Below are 26,798 nucleotides of genomic sequence, written 5' to 3'. Positions count from 1 at the left end.
TGAGCTCTTTGTGATGTAATGTCCGTTGCTCTCCACTTTCTCTGTGGAGGTTGGACCACTGTCTGACTTATAATGTTTTTAGAGTACCCCCCCTCCTTAACAAGGCCTGTAAGCGGCATCCCTTCCTCTCCAGGCAACAGAGGTGAGCTCTTTGTGATGTCATGTCTGTTGCTCTCCACTTTCTCTGTGGAGGTTGGCCCACTGTCTGACTTATAATGTTTATAGAGATTCCCCCCCCCCCATACCAAGGCCAGTAAGCGGCATCCCTTCCTCTCCAGGCAACAGAGGTGAGCTCTTTGTGATGTCATGTCCGTTGCTCTACACTTTCTCTGTGGAGGTTGGCCCACTGTCTGACTTATAATGTTTTTAGAGATTCCCCCCCCCCCCCCATAACAAGGCCAGTAAACGGCATCCCTTCCTCTCCAGGCAACAGAGGTGAGCTCTTTGTGATGTCATGTCCGTTGCTCTCCACTTTCTCTGTGGAGGTTGGCCCACTGTCTGACTTATAATGTTTTTAGAGATTCCCCCCCTCCCCCATACCAAGGCCAGTAAGCGGCATCCCTTCCTCTCCAGGCAACAGAGGTGAGCTCTTTGTGATGTCATGTCCATTGCTCTCCACTTTCTCTGTGGAGGTAGGCCCACTGTCTGACTTATAATGTTTTTAGAGATCCCCCCCCCCATACCTAGGCCTGTAAGCGGCATCCCTTCCTCTCCAGGCAACAGAGGTGATCTCTTTGTGATGTCATGTCCGTTGCTCTCCACTTTCTCTGTGGAGGTAGGTCCACTGTCTGACTTATAAAGTTTTTAGAGTCCCCCCCCCATAACAAGGCCTGTAAGCGGCATCCCTTCCTCTCCAGGCAACAGAGGTGAGCTCTTTGTGATGTCATGTCTGTTGCTCTCCACTTTCTCTGTGGAGGTAGGCCCACTGCCTGACTTATAATGTTTTTAGAGATCCCCCCCCATACCTAGGCCAGTAAGCGGCATCCCTTCCTCTCCAGGCAACAGAGGTGAGCTCTTTGTGATGTCATGTCCGTTGCTCTCCACTTTCTCTGTGGCGGTAGGCCCACTGTCTGACTTATAATGTTTTTAGAGATCCCCCCCCCATACCTAGGCCAGTAAGCGGCATCCCTTCCTCTCCAGGGAACAGAGGTGAGCTCTTTGTGATGTCATGTCCGTTGCTCTCTACTTCCTCTGTGGAGGTAGGCCCACTGTCTGACTTATAATGTTTTTAGAGATCCCCCCCCCCATAACAAGGCCTGTAAGCGGCATCCCTTCCTCTCCAGGCAACAGAGGTGAGCCCTTAGTGATGTCATGTCCGTTGCTCTCCACTTTCTCTCTAGAGGTGGGCCCACTGTCTGACTTATAATGTTTTTAGAGTCCCCCCCCCCTCCTTAACAAGGCCTGTAAGCGGCATCCCTTCCTCTCCAGGCAACAGAGGTGAGCTCTTTGTGATGTCATGTCCGTTGCTCTCCACTTTCTCTCTAGAGGTGGGCCCACTGTCTGACTTATAATGTTTTTAGAGATTCCCCCTCCCCATACCAAGGCCAGTAAGCGGCATCCCTTCCTCTCCAGGCAACAGAGGTGAGCTCTTTGTGATGTCATGTCCGTTGCTCTACACTTTTTCTGTGGAGGTTGGCTCACTGTCTGACTTATAATGTTTTAGAGATTCCCCCCCCCCATAACAAGGCCAGTAAGCAGCATCCCTTCCTCTCCAGGCAACAGAGGTGAGCTCTTTGTGATGTCATGTCCGTTGCTCTACACTTTCTCTGTGGAGGTTGGCCCACTGTCTGACTTATAATGTTTTTAGAGATTCCCCCTCCCCATACCAAGGCCTGTAAGCGGCATCCCTTCCTCTCCAGGCAACAGAGGTGAGCTCTTTGTGATGTCATGTCCGTTGCTCTACACTTTCTCTGTGGAGGTAAGCCCACTGTCTGACTTATAATGTTTTTAGAGTCCCCCCCCCTCCTTAACAAGGCCTGTAAGCGGCATCCCTTCCTCTCCAGGCAACAGAGGTGAGCTCTTTGTGATGTCATGTCCGTTGCTCTCCACTTTCTCTGTGGAGGTTGCCCCACTTTCTGACTTATAATGTTTTTAGAGATTCCCCCCCCCATACCTAGGCCAGTAAGTGGCATCCCTTCCTCTCCAGGCAACAGAGGTGAGCTCTTTGTGATGTCATGTCCATTGCTCTCCACTTTCTCTGTGGAGGTAGGCCCACTGTCTGACTTATAATGTTTTTAGAGATCCCCCCCCCCATACCTAGGCCTGTAAGCGGCATCCCTTCCTCTCCAGGCAACAGAGGTGATCTCTTTGTGATGTCATGTCCGTTGCTCTCCACTTTCTCTGTGGAGGTAGGCCCACTGTCTGACTTATAATGTTTTTAGAGATCCCACCCCCCTCATAACAAGGCCTGTAAGCGACATCCCTTCCTCTCCAGGCAACAGAGGTGAGCTCTTTGTGATGTCATGTCCGTTGCTCTCCACTTCCTCTGTGGAGGTAGGCCCACTGTCTGACTTATAATGTTTGTAGAGATTCCCGCCCCCCCCCCCCATACCAAGGCCAGTAAGCGGCATCCCTTCCTCTCCAGGCAACAGAGGTGAGCTCTTTGTGATATCATGTCCGTTGGTCTACACTTTCTCTGTGGAGGTAGGTCCACTGTCTGACTTATAATGTTTTTAGAGTCCCCCCCCCCATAACAAGGCCTGTAAGCGGCATCCCTTCCTCTCCAGGCAACAGAGGTGAGCTCTTTGTGATGTCATGTCCATTGCTCTACACTTTCTCTGTGGAGGTAGGCCCACTGTCTGACTTATAATGTTTTTAGAGTCCCCCCCCCCTTAACAAGGCCTGTAAGCGGCATCCCTTCCTCTCCAGGCAACAGAGGTGAGCTCTTTGTGATGTCATGTCCGTTGATCTACACTTTCTCTGTGGAGGTTGGCCCACTCTCTGACTTATAATGTTTTTAGAGATTCCCCCTCCCCATACCAAGGCCAGTAAGCGGCATCCCTTCCTCTCCAGGCAACAGAGGTGAGCTCTTTGTGATGTCATGTCCGTTGCTCTACACTTTCTGTGTGGAGGTTGGACCACTGTCTGACTTATAATGTTTTTAGAGTCCCCCCCCCTCCTTAACAAGGCCTGTAAGCGGCATCCCTTCCTCTCCAGGCAACAGAGGTGAGCTCTTTGTGATGTCATGTCCGTTGCTCTCCACTTTCTCTGTGGAGGTTGGCCCACTGTCTGACTTATAATGTTTTTAGAGATTCCCCCCACCCCATACCAAGGCCACTAAGCGGCATCCCTTCCTCTCCAGGCAACAGAGGTGAGCTCTTTGTGATGTCATGTCCGTTGCTCTACACTTTCTCTGTGGAGGTAATACCACTGTCTGACTTATAATGTTTTTAGAGTCCCCCCCCCTCCATAACAAGGCCTGTAAGCGGCATCCCTTCCTCTCCAGGCAACAGAGGTGAGCTCTTTGTGATATCATGTCCGTTGCTCTCCACTTTCTCTGTGGAGGTAGCCCCACTTTCTGACTTATAATGTTTTTAGAGATTCCCCCCCCCATACCTAGGCCAGTAAGTGGCATGCCTTCCTCTCCAGGCAACAGAGGTGAGCTCTTTGTGATGTCATGTCCGTTGCTCTCCACTTTGTCTGTGGAGATAGGCCCACTGTCTTACTTATAATGTTTTTAGAGATCCTCCCGCCCATACCTAGGCCTGTTGGAGGCATCCCTTCCTCTCCAGGCAACAGAGGTGAGCTCTTTGTGATGTCATGTCCGTTGCTCTCCACTTTCTCTGTGCAGGTTGGACCACTGTCTGACTTATAATGTTTTTAGAGATCCTCCCGCCCATACCTAGGCCTGTTAGAGGCATCCCTTCCTCTCCAGGCAACAAAGGTAAGCTCTTTGTGATGTCATCTCCGTTGCTCTCCAATTTCTCTGTGGAGGTTGGACCACTGTCTGACTTATAATGTTTTTAGAGTCCCCCCCCCATACCTAGGCCTGTAAGCGGCATCCCTTCCTCTCCAGGCAACAGAGGTGAGCTCTTTGTGATGTCATGTCCGTTGCTCTCCACTTTCTCTGTGGAGGTAGGCCCACTGTCTGACTTATAATGTTTTTAGAGTCCCCCCCCCTCCTTAACAAGGCCTGTAAGCGGCATCCCTTCCTCTCCAGGCAACAGAGGTGAGCTCTTTGTGATGTCATGTCCGTTGCTCTCCACTTTCTCTGTGGAGGTTGGCCCACTGTCTGACTTATAATGTTTTTAGAGATTCCCCCCCCCCATACCTAGGCCAGTAAGCGGCATCCCTTCCTCTCCAGGCAACAGAGGTGAGCTCTTTGTGATGTCATGTCCGTTGCTCGCCACTTTCTCTGTGGAGGTAGGTCCACTGTCTGACTTATAATGTTTTTAGAGTCCCCCCCTCCATAACAAGGCCTGTAAGCGGCATCCCTTCCTCTCCAGGCAACAGAGGTGAGCTCTTTGTGATGTCATGTCCGTTGCTCTCCACTTTTTCTGTGGAGGTTGGACCACTGTCTGACTTATAATGTTTTTAGAGTCCCCCCCCCATACCTAGGCCAGTAAGCGGCATCCCTTCCTCTCCAGGCAACAGAGGTGAGCTCTTTGTGATGTCATGTCCGTTGCTCTCCACTTTCTCTGTGGAGGTTGGCCCACTGTCTGACTTATAATGTTTTTAGAGATTCCCCCCCCCCTCCATAACAAGGCCTGTAACAATAACAATGTTTTTAGAGTCCCCCCCCCCCCATAACAAGGCCTGTAAGCGGCATCCCTTCCTCTCCAGGCAACAGAGGTGAGCTCTTTGTGATGTCATGTCCATTGGAGGTTGGCCCACTGTCTGACTTATAATGTTTTTAGAGATTCCCCCCCCCCTCCATAACAAGGCCTGTAAGCGGCATCCCTTCCTCTCCAGGCAACAGAGGTGAGCTCTTTGTGATGTCATGTCCGTTGCTCGCCACTTTTTCTGTGGAGATAGGCCCACTATCTTACTTATAATGTTTTTAGAGATCCTCCCGCCCATACCTAGGCCTGTTGGAGGCATCCCTTCCTCTCCAGGCAACAGAGGTGAGCTCTTTGTGATGTCATGTCCGTTGCTCTCCACTTTCTCTATGGAGGTAGGCCCACTGTCTGACTTATAATGTTTTTAGAGATCCTCCCGCCCATACCTAGGCCTGTTGGAGGCATCCCTTCCTCTCCAGGCAACAGAGGTGAGCTCTTTGTGATGTCATGTCCGTTGCTCTCCACTTTCTCTATGGAGGTAGGCCCACTGTCTGACTTATAATGTTTTTAGAGATCCCGCCCCCCTCATAACAAGGCCTGTAAGCGACATCCCTTCCTCTCCAGGCAACAGAGGTGAGCTCTTTGTGATGTCATGTCCGTTGCTCTCCACTTTCTCTGTGGAGTTTGGCCCACTGTCTGACTTATAATGTTTTTAGAGTCCCCCAACCCCTAAAGAAGGCCTGTAAGCGGCATCCCTTCCTCTCCAGGCAACAGAGGTGAGCTCTTTGTGATGTCATGTCCGTTGCTCTCCACTTTGTCTGTGGAGATAGGCCCACTGTCTTACTTATAATGTTTTTAGAGATCCTCCCGCCCATACCTAGGCCTGTTGGAGGCATCCCTTCCTCTCCAGGCAACAGAGGTGAGCTCTTTGTGATGTCATGTCCATTGCTCTCCACTTTCTCTGTGGAGGTTGGACCACTGTCTGACTTATAATGTTTTTAGATTCCCCCCCCCCCATACCTAGGCCTGTAAGCGGCATCCCTTCCTCTCCAGGCAACAGAGGTGAGCTCTTTGTGATGTCATGTCCGTTGCTCTACACTTTCTCTGTGGAGGTAGGCCCACTGTCTGACTTATAATGTTTTTAGAGTCCCCCCCCCCATAACAAGGCCTGTAAGGGGCATCCCTTCCTCTCCAGGCAACAGAGGTGAGCTCTTTGTGATGTCATGTCCATTGCTCTACACTTTCTCTGTGGAGGTAGGCCCACTGTCTGACTTATAATGTTTTTGGAGTCCCCCCCCCTTAACAAGGCCTGTAAGCGGCATCCCTTCCTCTCCAGGCAACAGAGGTGAGCTCTTTGTGATGTCATGTCCGTTGCTCTCCACTTTCTCTGTGGAGGTTGGCCCACTGTCTGACTTATAATGTTTTTAGAGATTCCCCCCCCCCCATACCTAGGCCAGAAAGCGGCATCCCTTCCTCTCCAGGCAACAGAGGTGAGCTCTTTGTGATGTCATGTCCGTTGCTCGCCACTTTCTCTGTGGAGGTAGGTCCACTGTCTGACTTATAATGTTTTTAGAGTCCCACCCTCCATAACAAGGCCTGTAAGCGGCATCCCTTCCTCTCCAGGCAACAGAGGTGAGCTCTTTGTGATGTCATGTCCATTGCTCTCCACTTTTTCTGTGGAGATAGGCCCACTATCTTACTTATAATGTTTTTAGAGATCCTCCCGCACATACCTAGGCCTGTTGGAGGCATCCCTTCCTCTCCAGGCAACAGAGGTGAGCTCTTTGTGATGTCATGTCCGTTGCTCTCCACTTTCTCTATGGAGGTAGGCCCACTGTCTGACTTATAATGTTTTTAGAGATCCTCCCGCCCATACCTAGGCCTGTTGGAGGCATCCCTTCCTCTCCAGGCAACAGAGGTGAGCTCTTTGTGATGTCATGTCCGTTGCTCTCCACTTTCTCTATGGAGGTAGGCCCACTGTCTGACTTATAATGTTTTTAGAGATCCCGCCCCCCTCATAACAAGGCCTGTAAGCGACATCCCTTCCACTCCAGGCAACAGAGGTGAGCTCTTTGTGATGTCATGTCCGTTGCTCTCCACTTTCTCTATGGAGGTAGGCCCACTGTCTGACTTATAATGTTTTTAGAGATCCCACCCCCCTCATAACAAGGCCTGTAAGCGACATCCCTTCCTCTCCAGGCAACAGAGGTGAGCTCTTTGTGATGTCATGTCCGTTGCTCTCCACTTCCTCTGTGGAGGTAGGCCCACTGTCTGACTTATAATGTTTGTAGAGATTCCCGCCCCCCCCCCATACCAAGGCCAGTAAGCGGCATCCCTTCCTCTCCAGGCAACAGAGGTGAGCTCTTTGTGATATCATGTCCGTTGGTCTACACTTTCTCTGTGGAGGTAGGTCCACTGTCTGACTTATAATGTTTTAGGGATTCCCCCCCCCATAACAAGGCCAGTAAGCGGCATCCCTTCCTGTCCAGGCAACAGAGGTGATCTCTTTGTGATGTCATGTCCGTTGCTCTCCACTTTCTCTGTGGAGGTAGGCCCACTGTCAGACTTATAAAGTTTTTAGAGTCCCCCCCCCATAACAAGGCCAGTAAGCGGCATCCCTTCCTCTCCAGGCAACAGAGGTGAGCTCTTTGTGATGTCATGTCCGTTGCTCTCCACTTTCTCTGTGGAGGTTGGCCCACTGTCTGACTTATAATGTTTTAGAGCTTCTCCCCCCACTTCATAACAAGGCCAGTAAGCGGCATCCCTTCCTCTCTAGGCAACAGAGGTGAGCTCTTTGTGATGTCATGTCCGTTCCTCTCCACTTTCTCTATGGAGGTAGGTCCACTGTCAGACTTATAATGTTTTTAGAGTCCGGACCCTCCTTAACAAGGCCTGTAAGCGGCATCCCTTCCTCTCCAGGCAACAGAGGTGAGCTCTTTGTGATGTCATGTCCGTTGCTCTCCACTTTCTCTATTAAGGTAGGTCCACTGTCTGACCTATAATGTTTTTAGAGTCCCTCCCCCCCCATAACAAGGCCAGTAAGAGGCATCCCTTCCTCTCCAGGCAACAGAAGTGAGCTCCTTGTGATGTCATGTCCGTTGCTCTCCACTTTCTCTGTGGAGGTTGGCCCAGTCTGACTTATAATGTTTTTAGAGTCCGGGCCCTCCTTAACAAGGCCTGTAAGCGGCATCCCTTCCTCTCCAGGCAACAGAGGTGAGCTCTTTGTGATGTCATATCCGTTGCTCTCCACGTTCTCTATGGAGGTAGGTCCACTGTCTGACTTATAATGTTTTTAGAGTCCCTCCCCCCCCATAACAAGGCCAGTAAGCGGCATCCCTTCCTCTCCAGGCAACAGAGGTGAGCTCTTTGTGATGTCATGTCCGTTGCTCTCCACTTTCTCTATGGAGGTAGGTCCACTGTCTGACTTATAAAGTTTTTAGAGTCCCCCCCCCTCATAACAAGGCCAGTAAGCGGCATCCCTTCCTCTCCAGGCAACAGAGGTGAGCTCTTTGTGATGTCATATCCGTTGCTCTCCACTTTCTCTGTGGAGGTTGGCCCACTGTCTGACTTATAATGTTTTAGAGCTTCTCCCACCACCCCATAACAAGGCCAGTAAGCGGCATCCCTTCCTCTCCAGGCAACAGAGGTGAGCTCTTTGTGATGTCATATCCGTTGAGAGCAACGTTGCTCTCCGTTGCTCTCCACTTTCTCTGTGGAGGTTGGCCCACTGTCTGACTTATAATGTTTTAGAGCTTCTCCCACCACCCCATAACAAGGCCTGTAAGCGGCATCCCTTCCTCTCCAGGCAACAGAGGTGAGCTCATTGTGATGTCATGTCCGTTGCTCTCCACTTTCTCTATTAAGGTAGGTCCACTGTCTGACTTATAATGTTTTTAGAGTCCCTCCCCCCCCATAACAAGGCCAGTAAGAGGCATCCCTTCCTCTCCAGGCAACAGAGGTGAGCTCCTTGTGATGTCATGTCCGTTGCTCTCCACTTTCTCTGTGGAGGTTGGCCCACTGTCTGACTTATAATGTTTTAGAGATCCCCCCCCCCCCCATAACAAGGCCAGTAAGCGGCAGCCCTTCCTCTCCAGGCAACAGAGGTGAGCTCTGTGTGATGTCATGTCCGTTGCTCTCCACTTTCTCTGTTGAGGTAGGCCCAGTCTGACTTATGAAGTTTTTAGAGTCCCCCCCCCCCATAACAAGGCCAGTAAGCGGCATCCCTTCCTCTCCTGGCAACAGAGGTGAGTTCTTTGTGATGTCATGTCCGTTGCTCTCCACTTTCTCTATGGAGGTAGGTCCACTGTCTGACTTATAAAGTTTTTAGAGTCCCCCCCCCCTCATAACAAGGCCAGTAAGCGGCAGCCCTTCCTCTCCAGGCAACAGAGGTGAGCTCTGTGTGATGTCATGTCCGTTGCTCTCCACTTTCTCTGTTGAGGTAGGCCCAGTCTGACTTATAATGTTTTTAGAGTCCGGGCCCTCCTTAACAAGGCCTGTAAGCGGCATCCCTTCCTCTCCAGGCAACAGAGGTGAGCTCTTTGTGATGTCATGTCCGTTGCTCTCCACTTTCTCTATGGAGGTAGGCACACTGTCTGACTTATGAAGTTTTTAGAGTCCCCCCCCCCCATAACAAGGCCAGTAAGCGGCATCCCTTCCTCTCCTGGCAACAGAGGTGAGTTCTTTGTGATGTCATGTCCGTTGCTCTCCACTTTCTCTATGGAGGTAGGTCCACTGTCTGACTTATAAAGTTTTTAGAGTCCCCCCCCCCTCATAACAAGGCCAGTAAGCGGCATCCCTTCCTCTCCAGGCAACAGAGGTGAGCTCTTTGTGATGTCATGTCCGTTCCTCTCCACTTTCTCTATGGAGGTAGGTCCACTGTCAGACTTATAATGTTTTTAGAGTCCGGGCCCTCCTTAACAAGGCCTGTAAGCGGCATCCCTTCCTCTCCAGGCAACAGAGGTGAGCTCTTTGTGATGTCATGTCCGTTGCTCTCCACTTTCTCTATGGAGGTAGGTCCACTGTCTGACTTATAATGTTTTTAGAGTCCCTCCCCCCCCATAACAAGGCCAGTAAGCGGCATCCCTTCCTCTCCAGGCAACAGAGGTGAGCTCTTTGTGATGTCATGTCCGTTGCTCTCCACTTTCTCTATGGAGGTAGGTCCACTGTCTGACTTATAAAGTTTTTAGAGTCCCCCCCCCTCATAACAAGGCCAGTAAGCGGCATCCCTTCCTCTCCAGGCAACAGAGGTGAGCTCTTTGTGATGTCATGTCCGTTGCTCTCCACTTTCTCTGTGGAGGTTGGCCCACTGTCTCACTTATAATGTTTTAGAGCTTCTCCCCCCACTTCATAACAAGGCCAGTAAGCGGCATCCCTTCCTCTCTAGGCAACAGAGGTGAGCTCTTTGTGATGTCATGTCCGTTCCTCTCCACTTTCTCTATGGAGGTAGGTCCACTGTCAGACTTATAATGTTTTTAGAGTCCGGACCCTCCTTAACAAGGCCTGTAAGCGGCATCCCTTCCTCTCCAGGCAACAGAGGTGAGCTCTTTGTGATGTCATGTCCGTTGCTCTCCACTTTCTCTATTAAGGTAGGTCCACTGTCTGACCTATAATGTTTTTAGAGTCCCTCCCCCCCCATAACAAGGCCAGTAAGAGGCATCCCTTCCTCTCCAGGCAACAGAAGTGAGCTCCTTGTGATGTCATGTCCGTTGCTCTCCACTTTCTCTGTGGAGGTTGGCCCAGTCTGACTTATAATGTTTTTAGAGTCCGGGCCCTCCTTAACAAGGCCTGTAAGCGGCATCCCTTCCTCTCCAGGCAACAGAGGTGAGCTCTTTGTGATGTCATATCCGTTGCTCTCCACGTTCTCTATGGAGGTAGGTCCACTGTCTGACTTATAATGTTTTTAGAGTCCCTCCCCCCCCATAACAAGGCCAGTAAGCGGCATCCCTTCCTCTCCAGGCAACAGAGGTGAGCTCTTTGTGATGTCATGTCCGTTGCTCTCCACTTTCTCTATGGAGGTAGGTCCACTGTCTGACTTATAAAGTTTTTAGAGTCCCCCCCCCTCATAACAAGGCCAGTAAGTGGCATCCCTTCCTCTCCAGGCAACAGAGGTGAGCTCTTTGTGATGTCATATCCGTTGCTCTCCACTTTCTCTGTGGAGGTTGGCCCACTGTCTGACTTATAATGTTTTAGAGCTTCTCCCACCACCCCATAACAAGGCCAGTAAGCGGCATCCCTTCCTCTCCAGGCAACAGAGGTGAGCTCTTTGTGATGTCATATCCGTTGAGAGCAACGTTGCTCTCCGTTGCTCTCCACTTTCTCTGTGGAGGTTGGCCCACTGTCTGACTTATAATGTTTTAGAGCTTCTCCCACCACCCCATAACAAGGCCTGTAAGCGGCATCCCTTCCTCTCCAGGCAACAGAGGTGAGCTCATTGTGATGTCATGTCCGTTGCTCTCCACTTTCTCTATTAAGGTAGGTCCACTGTCTGACTTATAATGTTTTTAGAGTCCCTCCCCCCCCCATAACAAGGCCAGTAAGAGGCATCCCTTCCTCTCCAGGCAACAGAGGTGAGCTCCTTGTGATGTCATGTCCGTTGCTCTCCACTTTCTCTGTGGAGGTTGGCCCACTGTCTGACTTATAATGTTTTAGAGATCCCCCCCCCCCATAACAAGGCCAGTAAGCGGCAGCCCTTCCTCTCCAGGCAACAGAGGTGAGCTCTGTGTGATGTCATGTCCGTTGCTCTCCACTTTCTCTGTTGAGGTAGGCCCAGTCTGACTTATAATGTTTTTAGAGTCGGGGCCCTCCTTAACAAGGCCTGTAAGCGGCATCCCTTCCTCTCCAGGCAACAGAGGTGAGCTCTTTGTGATGTCATGTCCGTTGCTCTCCACTTTCTCTATGGAGGTAGGCACACTGTCTGACTTATGAAGTTTTTAGAGTCCCCCCCCCCCATAACAAGGCCAGTAAGCGGCATCCCTTCCTCTCCTGGCAACAGAGGTGAGTTCTTTGTGATGTCATGTCCGTTGCTCTCCACTTTCTCTATGGAGGTAGGTCCACTGTCTGACTTATAAAGTTTTTAGAGTCCCCCCCCCCCCTCATAACAAGGCCAGTAAGCGGCATCCCTTCCTCTCCAGGCAACAGAGGTGAGCTCTTTGTGATGTCATGTCCGTTCCTCTCCACTTTCTCTATGGAGGTAGGTCCACTGTCAGACTTATAATGTTTTTAGAGTCCGGGCCCTCCTTAACAAGGCCTGTAAGCGGCATCCCTTCCTCTCCAGGCAACAGAGGTGAGCTCTTTGTGATGTCATGTCCGTTGCTCTCCACTTTCTCTATGGAGGTAGGTCCACTGTCTGACTTATAATGTTTTTAGAGTCCGGGGCCTCCTTAACAAGGCCTGTAAGCGGCATCCCTTCCTCTCCAGGCAACAGAGGTGAGCTCTTTGTGATGTCATGTCCGTTGCTCTCCACTTTCTCTGTGGAGGTTGGCCCACTGTCTGACTTATAATGTTTTAATTTTTTTTTTTTTTTATTCAATCTTTGATTATTGACAATAGTTGTTCATGTTATAATTACATTTCTCATTTTCTCCCTCCCTCACTCCCCCCCCACCCTCCACCCTACCTGCCGTTTCCTTATAACTCTTTCAACCATGTACACAGCTTCTTGATCCCGCTCAAGGCTTTATTCTTACTCTCCCTGTTCCCAGTCGACCTCAACCAATGGAAATACTTTGTCCAATTACTATTTATCCTTTCCTTTTTCTCTTCCCATAAGGCCTCCCCTCTTAAACAGATCACAATTTCAGAGCTAACATCCTCATAGAGATACTGAAACCAGCTTTCCCATGTCCACTTTGATTTATCTTTCCATCCCCTAGCAACAGCGGCTTGTATTGCAAGTACCATGGCTTTATATAATTTGAGATCCTTTTTTTCCTTTAAATCATATCCCAAAATACCTGCAAACAACATATTTGCTTCTTTCACTATTGTAATTCCTAGAATATTTTCCATTTCCTGAATTATATTTCTCCAAAATCCAGAAACTTCGGTACACTCCCACCACATATGTATATAATATCCCTTATCCTTTCCACAGTGCCAACATTTTGGGGTCAGCCCTTTTATCATATACGCCAACTGGGCCGGCGTTCTATACCATTTCCAAATTAACTTTCTAGTCATTTCCTTATATTTGTCTAATTTTATCTGTTTGTTTCCCTTTATAATTTTATGTACTACTTGATCAGGCAATTGGATGTCCCTCTGCCATTTTATTTGAATCACACGTCCTATATAATCCTCATCGCTTACCATTAGCTTATATAACACCCCCACTACTCCTTTTTTTGCAGTTTCCATTCTTTGCATAATCCCCTTCATCCGACTATCCTTAGATAATATCCCTAAGCGTGAGAGTTTACTCATAGCCTCGTATAGTCCGTGGACCCTCAACCAATTCCTTTCCCCCAACAATTCCATACATTTTTCTTTTGATATCATTACTCCCGATTGGTCTAATAAATCCTTTACTCTATTCAACCCTTTCTTTTTTAAATTTTCCCACCATATAGGGTCATCTAGTTCTTGTAGTAATTCTACTGGTATCCATTTCACGAAGTCTGCTGACCATACTCCTTCCCATCTTTTCCAGGCTCTGAGGGCAATCGCCCTCGGCCCTGTTGTTTCTTTAGTTTCTAATGTTAAATTCTTTGTAAACACCCCCCATTTTCCTTTCCCCTTATTTACTTCGTTTTCTATCCTTACCCATTTTCTTTCTCTATTTATCTCCGCATCCAATAAATGTTTAATTTGAAATGCCTCAAAGTATCTCTCTAAATTTATTAGGCCCCATCCCAACTCCTCTTGTGGAATATAAATTAATTTTTGTTTAAACCTAGCTATTTTGCTTCCAAAAGTCCAATCCCTCAACTGTCTATTCCATTCCTTAGCTTGTATTCTTGGTATTTCTGATGGGAGTACCTGGTATAAATAGCTAAGCTTTGGAATTAAAAACATTTTAATTGCTCTAATTTTAGTTAATATATTCATTGTTTTAGACTTCCAAGCCTTCATGTTTCTGCGTATCTTCTTCCATATTTCCTGGTAGTTATTTTTTCCTATTTTGTTTATTCTTTTAAAAATTTTTATGCCTAAGTATTTTAACATTTTACATCCCTTTGGTATATCTGTTTCTTTCTCCACTAATATCTGATCCCCCTTAGGTATGTTAAAATATATAATTTCGGATTTCCCCATATTGACTCCTAACCCTGAATATTGTTCAAAGTCCTTTAATATTATCTTAATTTCCTTGGCTGCTGTTAGTGGATCTTTAAGTACCAGAAGAATATCGTCTGCAAAAAGATTAAGTTTGACCTCTTCCTGACCCACCTTATATCCTTCTATTCTAGGGGAGTTCCTTATTCTATCTGCCAAGATTTCTATAGCCATTACAAATAATAGGGGTGACAATGGGCAACCCTGCTTTACCCCCCTTGAGATTGGAAATTCTTTTGATCTGCCTCCATTTATCCATAGTGTTGCGATTCCTTGTTTATAAAGCTCTTTTACAGCTTCCAAGAAGCTCCCTTCTATTCCACTATCCCTTAGTGTTTCCCAGAGAAAATTATGTTCGACGGTATCGAAGGCTTTGAATATATCTAGTTTCAATAGTGCCAATTTCTTTTCTTTATGTTGCTGTTTATGTGCTAGTACATTTAAAATATTCCTTATTGGGTGAAAAATTTGTCTGTTTTTAATAAATCCATACTGGTCCTCCCCTATTATTTTTGGTAATATTTTTTCTAATCTGTTAGCTAAGACCTTGGCGAATATTTTGTAATCTTGATTCATCAAACTAATAGGCCTATATGAGCCAACATCTTTGGGATCCTTAGACTGCTTTAGTATCACCACCATCTCTACCTGTTTCCATGTATTGGGGATGTTTCCACCTGTCATTATATCGTTAAACAAATATGCCATTTCTGATATTAATATTCCACTCATTTCTTTATAATATTCGGCCGTATATCCATCTGTCCCCGGGGATTTTCCTATTTTTAATTGTCTAATTACCCCTTCTATTTCGGATGCACTTATATCCTTATTAAGGGATTCCTGATCTTCTTTAGTTATTTTTGTGTGCCACTTCTCCTTGAGTTGCCCTTTTCCTGAGGACTCATATAAACTTTGGTAATATTTGACAAACGCTTCTCTTATTAGGTGCGAATCCACCAGCTCCTTCTGGCCCTGTCTTATGCTTTTTATTCTCTGTTTGTCTTTTTTCCTCTTTAAATATTTGGCTAATTTCTTTTGTGAGTTTATATTTGTTCTATGCCATTCGCTTTTAATTAGGGTTTCCCTTTTCCACACTGATACTAAATCTTGGGAGTCTAGATCATTTTTTAAGATCTGGATTTGTCTTTGCCGTTGTGTGTCAAATTTATTTTGCTGGTGTGCTTGCAGAATTTTTATCTGCCCCAATTTACTTTCCATTTCTTCATCTCTCTGACGTTTTAATAACTTTTCCGTCCAGATTAGGTGTCCCCTCATAACGGCCTTCGCTGCGTCCCACACAATATGGGGCTCCGCCGATCCTATATTTTCTTTAAAATAATATTTTAGCTGTTTCACTATATTTTCCCTATTTTCTTTTTTACTTAGAACTATGTTTTTGTATCTCCACCTCCCTTCCGATTTTTCCTTTTGTATCGTCAAGTCCACAATAATTGGAGCATGATCCGAGATCAATATTGGCTGTACTCCTGCGTCATTAATCTTCAGTTCCTGTGAATCTGAGATCAAGACATAATCAATGCAAGTATATTTTTTATGTCTCGCGGAAAAAAAGGTTGGTCCCGATTTTTTGCCCATTGCTTCAAACACTTCGATTAGGCCCCATTTCCTGACCTTCAATGCCGAGAGATCCATATTAAAGTCCCCTGCCATGACTATTTCTCCTTCGCTATAAGCCTGTATTCTTTGCAGGATTCCCCGCATGAAACTCTTTGATCCCACATTTGGTGCATACACATTAACCAAAGTAAATATTTTTTTATCTATCTTGCACTTCAAGAAAATATATCTGCCTTCCTTATCCACTTTACGCTCCAGTACCTCCAGATTCATATCCCTTTTTGCCAAGATGGCTACCCCCCTTGCCTTTGCCGTTCCCCTTGCCTCTGCCACTACTTCCCAAAGTGGGGAGGACAGAATTGGTTTAGTATCTTTTCTGGCCTTATGAGTCTCTTGAAGGTATATTAATCCTACCTTTAGTTTCCTAGCCAGAGCTATGAGTCTATATCTTTTCACGTTTGAGGTCAGACCGTTCACATTCAGAGACAAAAGTTTGACCATGACCCGAACTGTGCCTTTTATAGTTGAACAAAGTAACAGCAGTAATCCCCACCCTGTGCAAAGAGTTCGTACACACAGAAAGAACCTTCCTGTTCCCTTTCCACTCTTCTAGGTTCCACTGGTCCTTTCCCTCTCCCCCATCCCTACTTATCTATTTTTATTTATTTTTACTATTGAAACCCAACACTTTCTCCCCCAAAATTAGTATTACAGCTTTGGACTAGTTTGCACTCGACGTTTTTTACCCCTCCCTCCTGAAATGGGAGAGCTGCTGCTCTCTTCTTCTATCATTCCCTCCTCTTCTTCCTCTTCTTCTTCGTCAGGGGGCTGAACCCCCAAATCAGCTAACATTTTTGACGCTTCCTTCTCGTTTCTTGCCATGTATCTTTGTGCGTCTCTGAACACTATCAGAGTAGCCGGATATCCCCAGGAAAAGAGAATGCCTTTTTCCAAAAGTTTTTGAGTCCATGGCTGTAGCCTCTTCCTTTCCTGGAGTGTCTCTGGAGAGAAATCTTGACGTACAATCACTTTCCGGTCTTTATACTGAGGCTCCTTTTTCTTTTTAAGTTCCTTGAAAATTGATGCTGCTTGCTTCTCCCGTGCAAACCTCACTATAATTTCCCTTGGAGTCCCAGAAGCTCTCCTTTCTCTCACCCGATAGGCTCTTTCTATATCGTTCTCCTGCAGTTCCAAACCTTGGTTTTGCAGCCATTTTAACAGCTCTTTCTCCACCTTTTGCCGTGGGATATCTTCTGAGAAGCCCGTAAATCTCAAGTTTGATCTTCTTGTTCTATCACTCAGTCGCCCCATCTGGGCAGTAAGTTGATTTATCCTTCGGTCATTGTTATCTGCTTTCCTCTTTGCTTCCGCCGCCACCTTTTTTGCCTCTGCCATCTCTGCACCGACAGAATTCACTTCAGCCTGCAGGTTACTAAGGTCCCCTCTTATATTCTGTTCCATTTTAAACAGCATTTCTCCCACTTCCTTTAGGTTTTTCGGTGGATTGAATTGTGCAGGTGTGGCCATTTCCACGCTTGTTACCAGCAGCCTTGAGAGCAAGAGAAGCTAATTAGCAGGCTTTTTAGTCTTCACTTACAGATTCTGAAGTTTTCCTTGGCAGCCGTCCAGATGAGGCTTCCGAAGATAACAAATTTATTTTCCAAAAAGCTGTTTTGTTAATTTGTTGGGTTATAATCTCTTCTGTTGTCGGAGCGGGGAAAAAGGCGACCTCTTCCTTCTACCGCATGCGCAGAACCTCGTTCACTTATAATGTTTTAGAGATTTCCCCCCCCCCCATAACAAGGCCAGTAAGCTGCATCCCTTCCTCTCTAGGCAACAGAGGTGAGCTCTTTGTGATGTCATGTCCGTTGCTCTCCACTTTCTCTATGGAGGTAGGTCCACTGTCAGACTTATAAAGTTTTTAGAGTCCCCCCCCCCTCATAACAAGGCCAGTAAGCGGCATCCCTTCCTCTCCAGGCAACAGAGGTGAGCTCTTTGTGATGTCATATCCGTTGCTCTCCACTTTCTCTGTGGAGGTTGGCCCACTGTCTGACTTATAATGTTTTAGAGCTTCTCCCACCACCCCATAACAAGGCCAGTAAGCGGCATCCCTTCCTCTCCAGGCAACAGAGGTGAGTTCTTTGTGATGTCATGTCCGTTGCTCTCCACTTTCTCTATGGAGGTAGGTCCACTGTCTGACTTATAAAGTTTTTAGAGTCCCCCCCCCCTCATAACAAGGCCAGTAAGCGGCATCCCTTCCTCTCCAGGCAACAGAGGTGAGCTCTTTGTGATGTCATATCCGTTGCTCTCCACTTTCTCTGTGGAGGTTGGCCCACTGTCTGACTTATAATGTTTTAGAGCATCTCCCACCACCCCATAACAAGGCCAGTAAGCGGCATCCCTTCCTCTCCAGGCAACAGAGGTGAGCTCTTTGTGATGTCATATCCGTTGCTCTCCACTTTCTCTGTGGAGGTTGGCCCACTGTCTGACTTATAATGTTTTAGAGCTTCTCCCCCCACGCCATAACAAGGCCAGTAAGCGGCATCCCTTCCTCTCTAGGCAACAGAGGTGAGCTCTTTGTGATGTCATGTCCGTTCCTCTCCACTTTCTCTATGGAGGTAGGTCCACTGTCAGACTTATAATGTTTTTAGAGTCCGGGCCCTCCTTAACAAGGCCTGTAAGTGGCATCCCTTCCTCTCCAGGCAACAGAGGTGAGCTCTTTGTGATGTCATGTCCGTTGCTCTCCACTTTCTCTGTGGAGGTTGGCCCACTGTCTGACTTATAATGTTTTAGAGCTTCTCCCCCCACCCCATAACAAGGCCAGTAAGCGGCATCCCTTCCTCTCTAGGCAACAGAGGTGAGCTCTTTGTGATGTCATGTCCGTTCCTCTCCACTTTCTCTATGGAGGTAGGTCCACTGTCAGACTTATAATGTTTTTAGAGTCCGGGCCCTCCTTAACAAGGCCTGTAAACGGCATCACTTCCTCTCCAGGCAACAGAGGTGAGCTCTTTGTGATGTCATGTCCGTTGCTCTCCACTTTCTCTATTAAGGTAGGTCCACTGTCTGACTTATAATGTTTTTAGAGTCCCTCCCCCCCCATAACAAGGCCAGTAAGAGGCATCCCTTCCTCTCCAGGCAACAGAGGTGAGCTCCTTGTGATGTCATGTCCGTTGCTCTCCACTTTCTCTGTGGAGGTTGACCCACTGTCTGACTTATAAAGTTTTTAGAGTCCCCCCCCCCTCATAACAAGGCCAGTAAGCGGCATCCCTTCCTCTCCAGGCAACAGAGGTGAGCTCTTTGTGATGTCATGTCCGTTGCTCTCCACTTTCTCTATGGAGGTAGGTCCACTGTCTGACTTATAATGTTTTTAGAGTCCCCCCCCCCCATAACAAGGCCAGTAAGCGGCAGCCCTTCCTCTCCAGGCAACAGAGGTGAGCTCTGTGTGATGTCATGTCCGTTGCTCTCCACTTTCTCTGTTGAGGTAGGCCCAGTCTGACTTATAATGTTTTTAGAGTCCGGGCCCTCCTTAACAAGGCCTGTAAGCGGCATCCCTTCCTCTCCAGGCAACAGAGGTGAGCTCCTTGTGATGTCATGTCCGTTGCTCTCCACTTTCTCTGTGGAGGTTGGCCCACTGTCTGACTTATAATGTTTTAGAGATCCCCCCCCCCCATAACAAGGCCAGTAAGCGGCAGCCCTTCCTCTCCAGGCAACAGAGGTGAGCTCTGTGTGATGTCATGTCCGTTGCTCTCCACTTTCTCTGTTGAGGTAGGCCCAGTCTGACTTATAATGTTTTTAGAGTCCGGGCCCTCCTTAACAAGGCCTGTAAGCGGCATCCCTTCCTCTCCAGGCAACAGAGGTGAGCTCTTTGTGATGTCATGTCCGTTGCTCTCCACTTTCTCTATGGAGGTAGGTCCACTGTCTGACTTATAATGTTTTTAGAGTCCCTCCCCCCCATAACAAGGCCAGTAAGCGGCATCCCTTCCTCTCCAGGCAACAGAGGTGAGCTCTTTGTGATGTCATGTCCGTTGCTCTCCACTTTCTCTATGGAGGTAGGCACACTGTCTGACTTATAAAGTTTTTAGAGTCCCCCCCCCCATAACAAGGCCAGTAAGCGGCATCCCTTCCTCTCCTGGCAACAGAGGTGAGTTCTTCGTGATGTCATGTCCGTTGCTCTCCACTTTCTCTATGGAGGTAGGTCCACTGTCTGACTTATAAAGTTTTTAGAGTCCCCCCCCCCCTCATAACAAGGCCAGTAAGCGGCATCCCTTCCTCTCCAGGCAACAGAGGTGAGCTCTTTGTGATGTCATGTCCGTTCCTCTCCACTTTCTCTATGGAGGTAGGTCCACTGTCAGACTTATAATGTTTTTAGAGTCCGGGCCCTCCTTAACAAGGCCTGTAAGCGGCATCCCTTCCTCTCCAGGCAACAGAGGTGAGCTCTTTGTGATGTCATGTCCGTTGCTCTCCACTTTCTCTATGGAGGTAGGTCCACTGTCTGACTTATAATGTTTTTAGAGTCCGGGGCCTCCTTAACAAGGCCTGTAAGAGCCATCCCTTCCTCTCCAGGCAACAGAGGTGAGCTCTTTGTGATGTCATGTCCGTTGCTCTCCACTTTCTCTGTGGAGGTTGGCCCACTGTCTGACTTATAATGTTTTAGAGATTTCCCCCCCCCCCCCCATAACAAGGCCAGTAAGCTGCATCCCTTCCTCTCTAGGCAACAGAGGTGAGCTCTTTGTGATGTCATGTCCGTTGCTCTCCACTTTCTCTATGGAGGTAGGTCCACTGTCTGACTTATAAAGTTTTTAGAGTCCCCCCCCCCCTTAACAAGGCCAGTAAGCGGCATCCCTTCCTCTCCTGGCAACAGAGGTGAGTTCTTTGTGATGTCATGTCCGTTGCTCTCCACTTTCTCTATGGAGGTAGGTCCACTGTCTGACTTATAAAGTTTTTAGAGTCCCCCCCCCTCATAACAAGGCCAGTAAGCGGCATCCCTTCCTCTCCAGGCAACAGAGGTGAGCTCTTTGTGATGTCATATCCGTTGCTCTCCACTTTCTCTGTGGAGGTTGGCCCACTGTCTGACTTATAATGTTTTAGAGCCTCTCCCACCACCCCATAACAAGGCCAGTAAGCGGCATCCCTTCCTCTCCAGGCAACAGAGGTGAGCTCTTTGTGATGTCATATCTGTTGCTCTCCACTTTCTCTGTGGAGGTTGGCCCACTGTCTGACTTATAATGTTTTAGAGCTTCTCCCCCCACGCCATAACAAGGCCAGTAAGCGGCATCCCTTCCTCTCTAGGCAACAGAGGTGAGCTCTTTGTGATGTCATGTCCGTTCCTCTCCACTTTCTCTATGGAGGTAGGTCCACTGTCAGACTTATAATGTTTTTAGAGTCCGGGCCCTCCTTAACAAGGCCTGTAAGCGGCATCCCTTCCTCTCCAGGCAACAGAGGTGAGCTCTTTGTGATGTCATGTCCGTTGCTCTCCACTTTCTCTATTAAGGTAGGTCCACTGTCTGACTTATAATGTTTTTAGAGTCCCTCCCCCACCATAACAGGGCCAGTAAGAGGCATCCCTTCCTCTCCAGGCAACAGAGGTGAGCTCTGCGTGATGTCATGTCCGTTGCTCTCCACTTTCTCTGTTGAGGTAGGCCCAGTCTGACTTATAATGTTTTTAGAGTCCGGGCCCTCCTTAACAAGGCCTGTAAGCGGCATCCCTTCCTCTCCAGGCAACAGAGGTGAGCTCTTTGTGATGTCATGTCCGTTACTCTCCACTTTCTCTATGGAGGTAGGTCCACTGTCTGACTTATAATGTTTTTAGAGTCCCTCCCCCCCATAACAAGGCCAGTAAGCGGCATCCCTTCCTCTCCAGGCAACAGAGGTGAGCTCTTTGTGATGTCATGTCCGTTGCTCTCCACTTTCTCTATGGAGGTAGGCACACTGTCTGACTTATAAAGTTTTTAGACTCCCCCCCCCCCATAACAAGGCCAGTAAGCGGCATCCCTTCCTCTCCTGGCAACAGAGGTGAGTTCTTTGTGATGTCATGTCCGTTGCTCTCCACTTTCTCTATGGAGGTAGGTCCACTGTCTGACTTATAAAGTTTTTAGAGTCCCCCCCCCCTCATAACAAGGCCAGTAAGCGGCATCCCTTCCTCTCCAGGCAACAGAGGTGAGCTCTTTGTGATGTTATGTCCGTTCCTCTCCACTTTCTCTATGGAGGTAGGTCCACTGTCAGACTTATAATGTTTTTAGAGTCCGGGCCCTCCTTAACAAGGCCTGTAAGCGGCATCCCTTCCTCTCCAGGCAACAGAGGTGAGCTCTTTGTGATGTCATGTCCGTTGCTCTCCACTTTCTCTATGGAGGTAGGTCCACTGTCTGACTTATAAAGTTTTTAGAGTCCCCCCCCCCCTTAACAAGGCCAGTAAGCGGCATCCCTTCCTCTCCTGGCAACAGAGGTGAGTTCTTTGTGATGTCATGTCCGTTGCTCTCCACTTTCTCTATGGAGGTAAGTCCACTGTCTGACTTATAAAGTTTTTAGAGTCCCCCCCCCCATAACAAGGCCAGTAAGCGGCATCCCTTCCTCTCCAGGCAACAGAGGTGAGCTCTTTGTGATGTCATGTCCGTTGCTCTCCACTTTCTCTATGGAGATAGGTCCACTGTCTGACTTATAATGTTTTTAAAGTCCGGGCCCTCCTTAACAAGGCCTGTAAGCGGCATCCCTTCCTCTCCAGGCAACAGAGGTGAGCTCTTTGTGATGTCATGTCAGTTCCTCTCCACTTTCTCTATGGAGGTAGGTCCACTGTCTGACTTATAATGTTTTTAGAGTACGGGCCCTCCTTAACAAGGCCTGTAAGCGGCATCCCTTCCTCTCCAGGCAACAGAGGTGAGCTCTTTGTGATGTCATGTCCGTTGCTCTCCACTTTCTCTATTAAGGTAGGTCCACTGTCTGACTTATAATGTTTTTAGTGTCCCTCCCCCCCATAACAAGGCCAGTAAGCGGCATCCCTTCCTCTCCAGGCAACAGAGGTGAGCTCTTTGTGATGTCATGTCCGTTGCTCTCCACTTTCTCTATGGAGGTAGGCCCACTGTCTGACTTATAATGTTTTTAGAGTCCGGGCCCTCCTTAACAAGGCCTGTAAGCGGCATCCCTTCCTCTCCAGGCAACAGAGGTGAGCTCTGTGTGATGTCATGTCCGTTGCTCTCCACTTTCTCTGTGGAGGTAGGCCCACTGTCTGACTTATAATGTTTTTAGAGTCCGGGCCCTCCTTAACAAGGCCTGTAAGCGGCATCCCTTCCTCTCCAGGCAACAGAGGTGAGCTCTTTGTGATGTCATGTCCGTTGCTCTCCACTTTCTCTGTGGAGGTTGGCCCACTGTCTGACTTATAATGTTTTAGAGATTCCCCCCCCCCATAACAAGGTCAGTAAGCGGCATCCCTTCCTCTCCTGGCAACAGAGGTGAGTTCTTTGTGATGTCGTCCGTTGCTCTCCACTTTCTCTATGGATGTAGGTCCACTGTCTGACTTATAAAGTTTTTAGAGTCCCCCCCCCCCATAACAAGGCCAGTAAGCGGCATCCCTTCCTCTCCAGGCAACAGAGGTGAGCTTTTTGTGATGTCATGTCCGTTGCTCTCCACTTTCTCTATGGAGGTAGGTCCACTGTCTGACTTATAATGTTTTTAGAGTCCGGGCCCTCCTTAACAAGGCCTGTAAGCGGCATCCCTTCCTCTCCAGGCAACAGAGGTGAGCTCTTTGTGATGTCATGTCCGTTGCTCTCCACTTTCTCTATGGAGGTAGGTCCACTGTCTGACATAAAGTTTTTAGAGTCCCCCCCCCCTTAACAAGGCCAGTAAGCGGCATCCCTTCCTCTCCTGGCAACAGAGGTGAGTTCTTTGTGATGTCATGTCCGTTGCTCTCCACTTTCTCTATGGAGGTAGGTCCACTGTCTGACTTATAAAGTTTTTAGAGTCCCCCCCCCCCATAACAAGGCCAGTAAGCGGCATCCCTTCCTCTCCAGGCAACAGAGGTGAGCTCTTTGTGATGTCATGTCCGTTGCTCTCCACTTTCTCTGTGGAGGTTGGCCCACTGTCTGACTTATAATGTTTTAGAGATCCCCCCCCCCCATAACAAGGCCAGTAAGCGGCATCCCTTCCTCTCCAGGCAACAGAGGTGAGCTCTTTGTGATGTCATGTCCGTTGCTCTCCACTTTCTCTGTGGAGGTAGGCCCACTGTCTGACTTATAATATTTTTAGAGTCCGGGCCCTCCTTAACAAGGCCTGTAAGCGGCATCCCTTCCTCTCCAGGCAACAGAGGTGAGCTCTGTGTGATGTCATGTCCGTTGCTCTCCACTTTCTCTGTGGAGGTAGGCCCACTGTCTGACTCATAATGTTTTTAGAGTCCGGGCCCTCCTTAACAAGGCCTGTAAGCGGCATCCCTTCCTCTCCAGGCAACAGAGGTGAGCTCTTTGTGATGTCATGTCCGTTGCTCTCCACTTTCTCTGTGGAGGTTGGCCCACTGTCTGACTTATAATGTTTTAGAGATTCCCCCCCCCCCATAACAAGGTCAGTAAGCGGCATCCCTTCCTCTCCTGGCAACAGAGGTGAGTTCTTTGTGATGTCGTCCGTTGCTCTCCACTTTCTCTATGGAGGTAGGTCCACTGTCTGACTTATAAAGTTTTTAGAGTCCCCCCCCCCCCCCATAACAAGGCCAGTAAGCGGCATCCCTTCCTCTCCAGGCAACAGAGGTGAGCTTTTTGTGATGTCATGTCCGTTGCTCTCCACTTTCTCTATGGAGGTAGGTCCACTGTCTGACTTATAATGTTTTTAGAGTCCGGGCCCTCCTTAACAAGGCCTGTAAGCGGCATCCCTTCCTCTCCAGGCAACAGAGGTGAGCTCTTTGTGATGTCATGTCCGTTGCTCTCCACTTTCTCTATGGAGGTAGGTCCACTGTCTGACTTATAAAGTTTTTAGAGTCCCCCCCCCCTTAACAAGGCCAGTAAGCGGCATCCCTTCCTCTCCTGGCAACAGAGGTGAGTTCTTTGTGATGTCATGTCCGTTGCTCTCCACTTTCCCTATGGAGGTAGGTCCACTGTCTGACTTATAAAGTTTTTAGAGTCCCCCCCCCCATAACAAGGCCAGTAAGCGGCATCCCTTCCTCTCCAGGCAACAGAGGTGAGCTCTTTGTGATGTCATGTCCGTTGCTCTCCACTTTCTCTATGGAGGTAGGTCCACTGTCTGACTTATAATGTTTTTAGAGTCCCCCCCCCCCATAACAAGGCCTGTAAGCGGCACCCCTTCCTCTCCAGGCAACAGAGGTGAGCTCTTTGTGATGTCATGTCCGTTGCTCTCCACTTTCTCTATGGAGGTAGGTCCACTGTCTGACTTATAATGTTTTTAGAGTCCGGGGCCTCCTTAACAAGACCTGTAAGCGGCATCCCTTCCTCTCCAGGCAACTGAGGTGAGTTCTTTGTGATGTCATGTCCGTTGCTCTCCACTTTCTCTATTAAAGTAGGTCCACTGTCTGACTTATAATGTTTTAGAGATTCTCCCCCCACCCCATAACAAGGCCAGTAAGCGGCATCCCTTCCTCTCCAGGCAACAGAGGTGAGTTCTTTGTGATGTCATGTCCGTTGCTCTCCACTTTCTCTATTAAAGTAGGTCCACTGTCTGACTTATAATGTTTTTAGAGTCCCTCCCCCCCCATAACAAGGCCAGTAAGCGGCATCCCTTCCTCTCCAGGCAACAGAGGTGAGCTCTTTGTGATGTCATGTCCGTTGCTCTCCACTTTCTCTGTGGAGGTTGGCCCACTGTCTGACTTATAATGTTTTAGAGATCCCCCCCCCATAACAAGGCCAGTAAGCGGCATCCCTTCCTCTCCAGGCAACAGAGGTGAGTTCTTTGTGATGTCATGTCCGTTGCTCTCCACTTTCTCTATTAAGGTAGGTCCACTGTCTGACTTATAATATTTTTAGTCCCTCCCCCCCCATAACAAGGCCAGTAAGCGGCATCCCTTCCTCTCCAGGCAACAGAGGTGAGCTCTTTGTGATGTCATGTCCGTTGCTCTCCACTTTCTCTGTGGAGGTTGGCCCACTGTCTGACTTATAATGTTTTAGAGATTCCCCCCCCCCCATAACAAGGTCAGTAAGCGGCATCCCTTCCTCTCCTGGCAACAGAGGTGAGTTCTTTGTGATGTCGTCCGTTGCTCTCCACTTTCTCTATGGAGGTAGGTCCACTGTCTGACTTATAAAGTTTTTAGAGTCCCCCCCCCCCATAACAAGGCCAGTAAGCGGCATCCCTTCCTCTCCAGGCAACAGAGGTGAGCTTTTTGTGATGTCATGTCCGTTGCTCTCCACTTTCTCTATGGAGGTAGGTCCACTGTCTGACTTATAATGTTTTTAGAGTCCGGGCCCTCCTTAACAAGGCCTGTAAGCGGCATCCCTTCCTCTCCAGGCAACAGAGGTGAGCTCTTTGTGATGTCATGTCCGTTGCTCTCCACTTTCTCTATGGAGGTAGGTCCACTGTCTGACTTATAAAGTTTTTAGAGTCCCCCCCCCCCTTAACAAGGCCTGTAAGCGGCATCCCTTCCTCTCCTGGCAACAGAGGTGAGTTCTTTGTGATGTCATGTCCGTTGCTCTCCACTTTCCCTATGGAGGTAGGTCCACTGTCTGACTTATAAAGTTTTTAGAGTCCCCCCCCCCATAACAAGGCCAGTAAGCGGCATCCCTTCCTCTCCAGGCAACAGAGGTGAGCTCTTTGTGATGTCATGTCCGTTGCTCTCCACTTTCTCTATGGAGGTAGGTCCACTGTCTGACTTATAATGTTTTTAGAGTCCCCCCCCCCCATAACAAGGCCTGTAAGCGGCACCCCTTCCTCTCCAGGCAACAGAGGTGAGCTCTTTGTGATGTCATGTCCGTTGCTCTCCACTTTCTCTATGGAGGTAGGTCCACTGTCTGACTTATAATGTTTTTAGAGTCCGGGGCCTCCTTAACAAGACCTGTAAGCGGCATCCCTTCCTCTCCAGGCAACTGAGGTGAGTTCTTTGTGATGTCATGTCCGTTGCTCTCCACTTTCTCTATTAAAGTAGGTCCACTGTCTGACTTATAATGTTTTAGAGATTCTCCCCCCACCCCATAACAAGGCCAGTAAGCGGCATCCCTTCCTCTCCAGGCAACAGAGGTGAGTTCTTTGTGATGTCATGTCCGTTGCTCTCCACTTTCTCTATTAAAGTAGGTCCACTGTCTGACT

This window comes from Paroedura picta, chromosome 7 (assembly GCF_049243985.1).
Source record: "Paroedura picta isolate Pp20150507F chromosome 7, Ppicta_v3.0, whole genome shotgun sequence".
Lineage (NCBI taxonomy): Eukaryota > Metazoa > Chordata > Lepidosauria > Squamata > Gekkonidae > Paroedura > Paroedura picta.
This window is presented reverse-complemented; position numbering follows the sequence as displayed.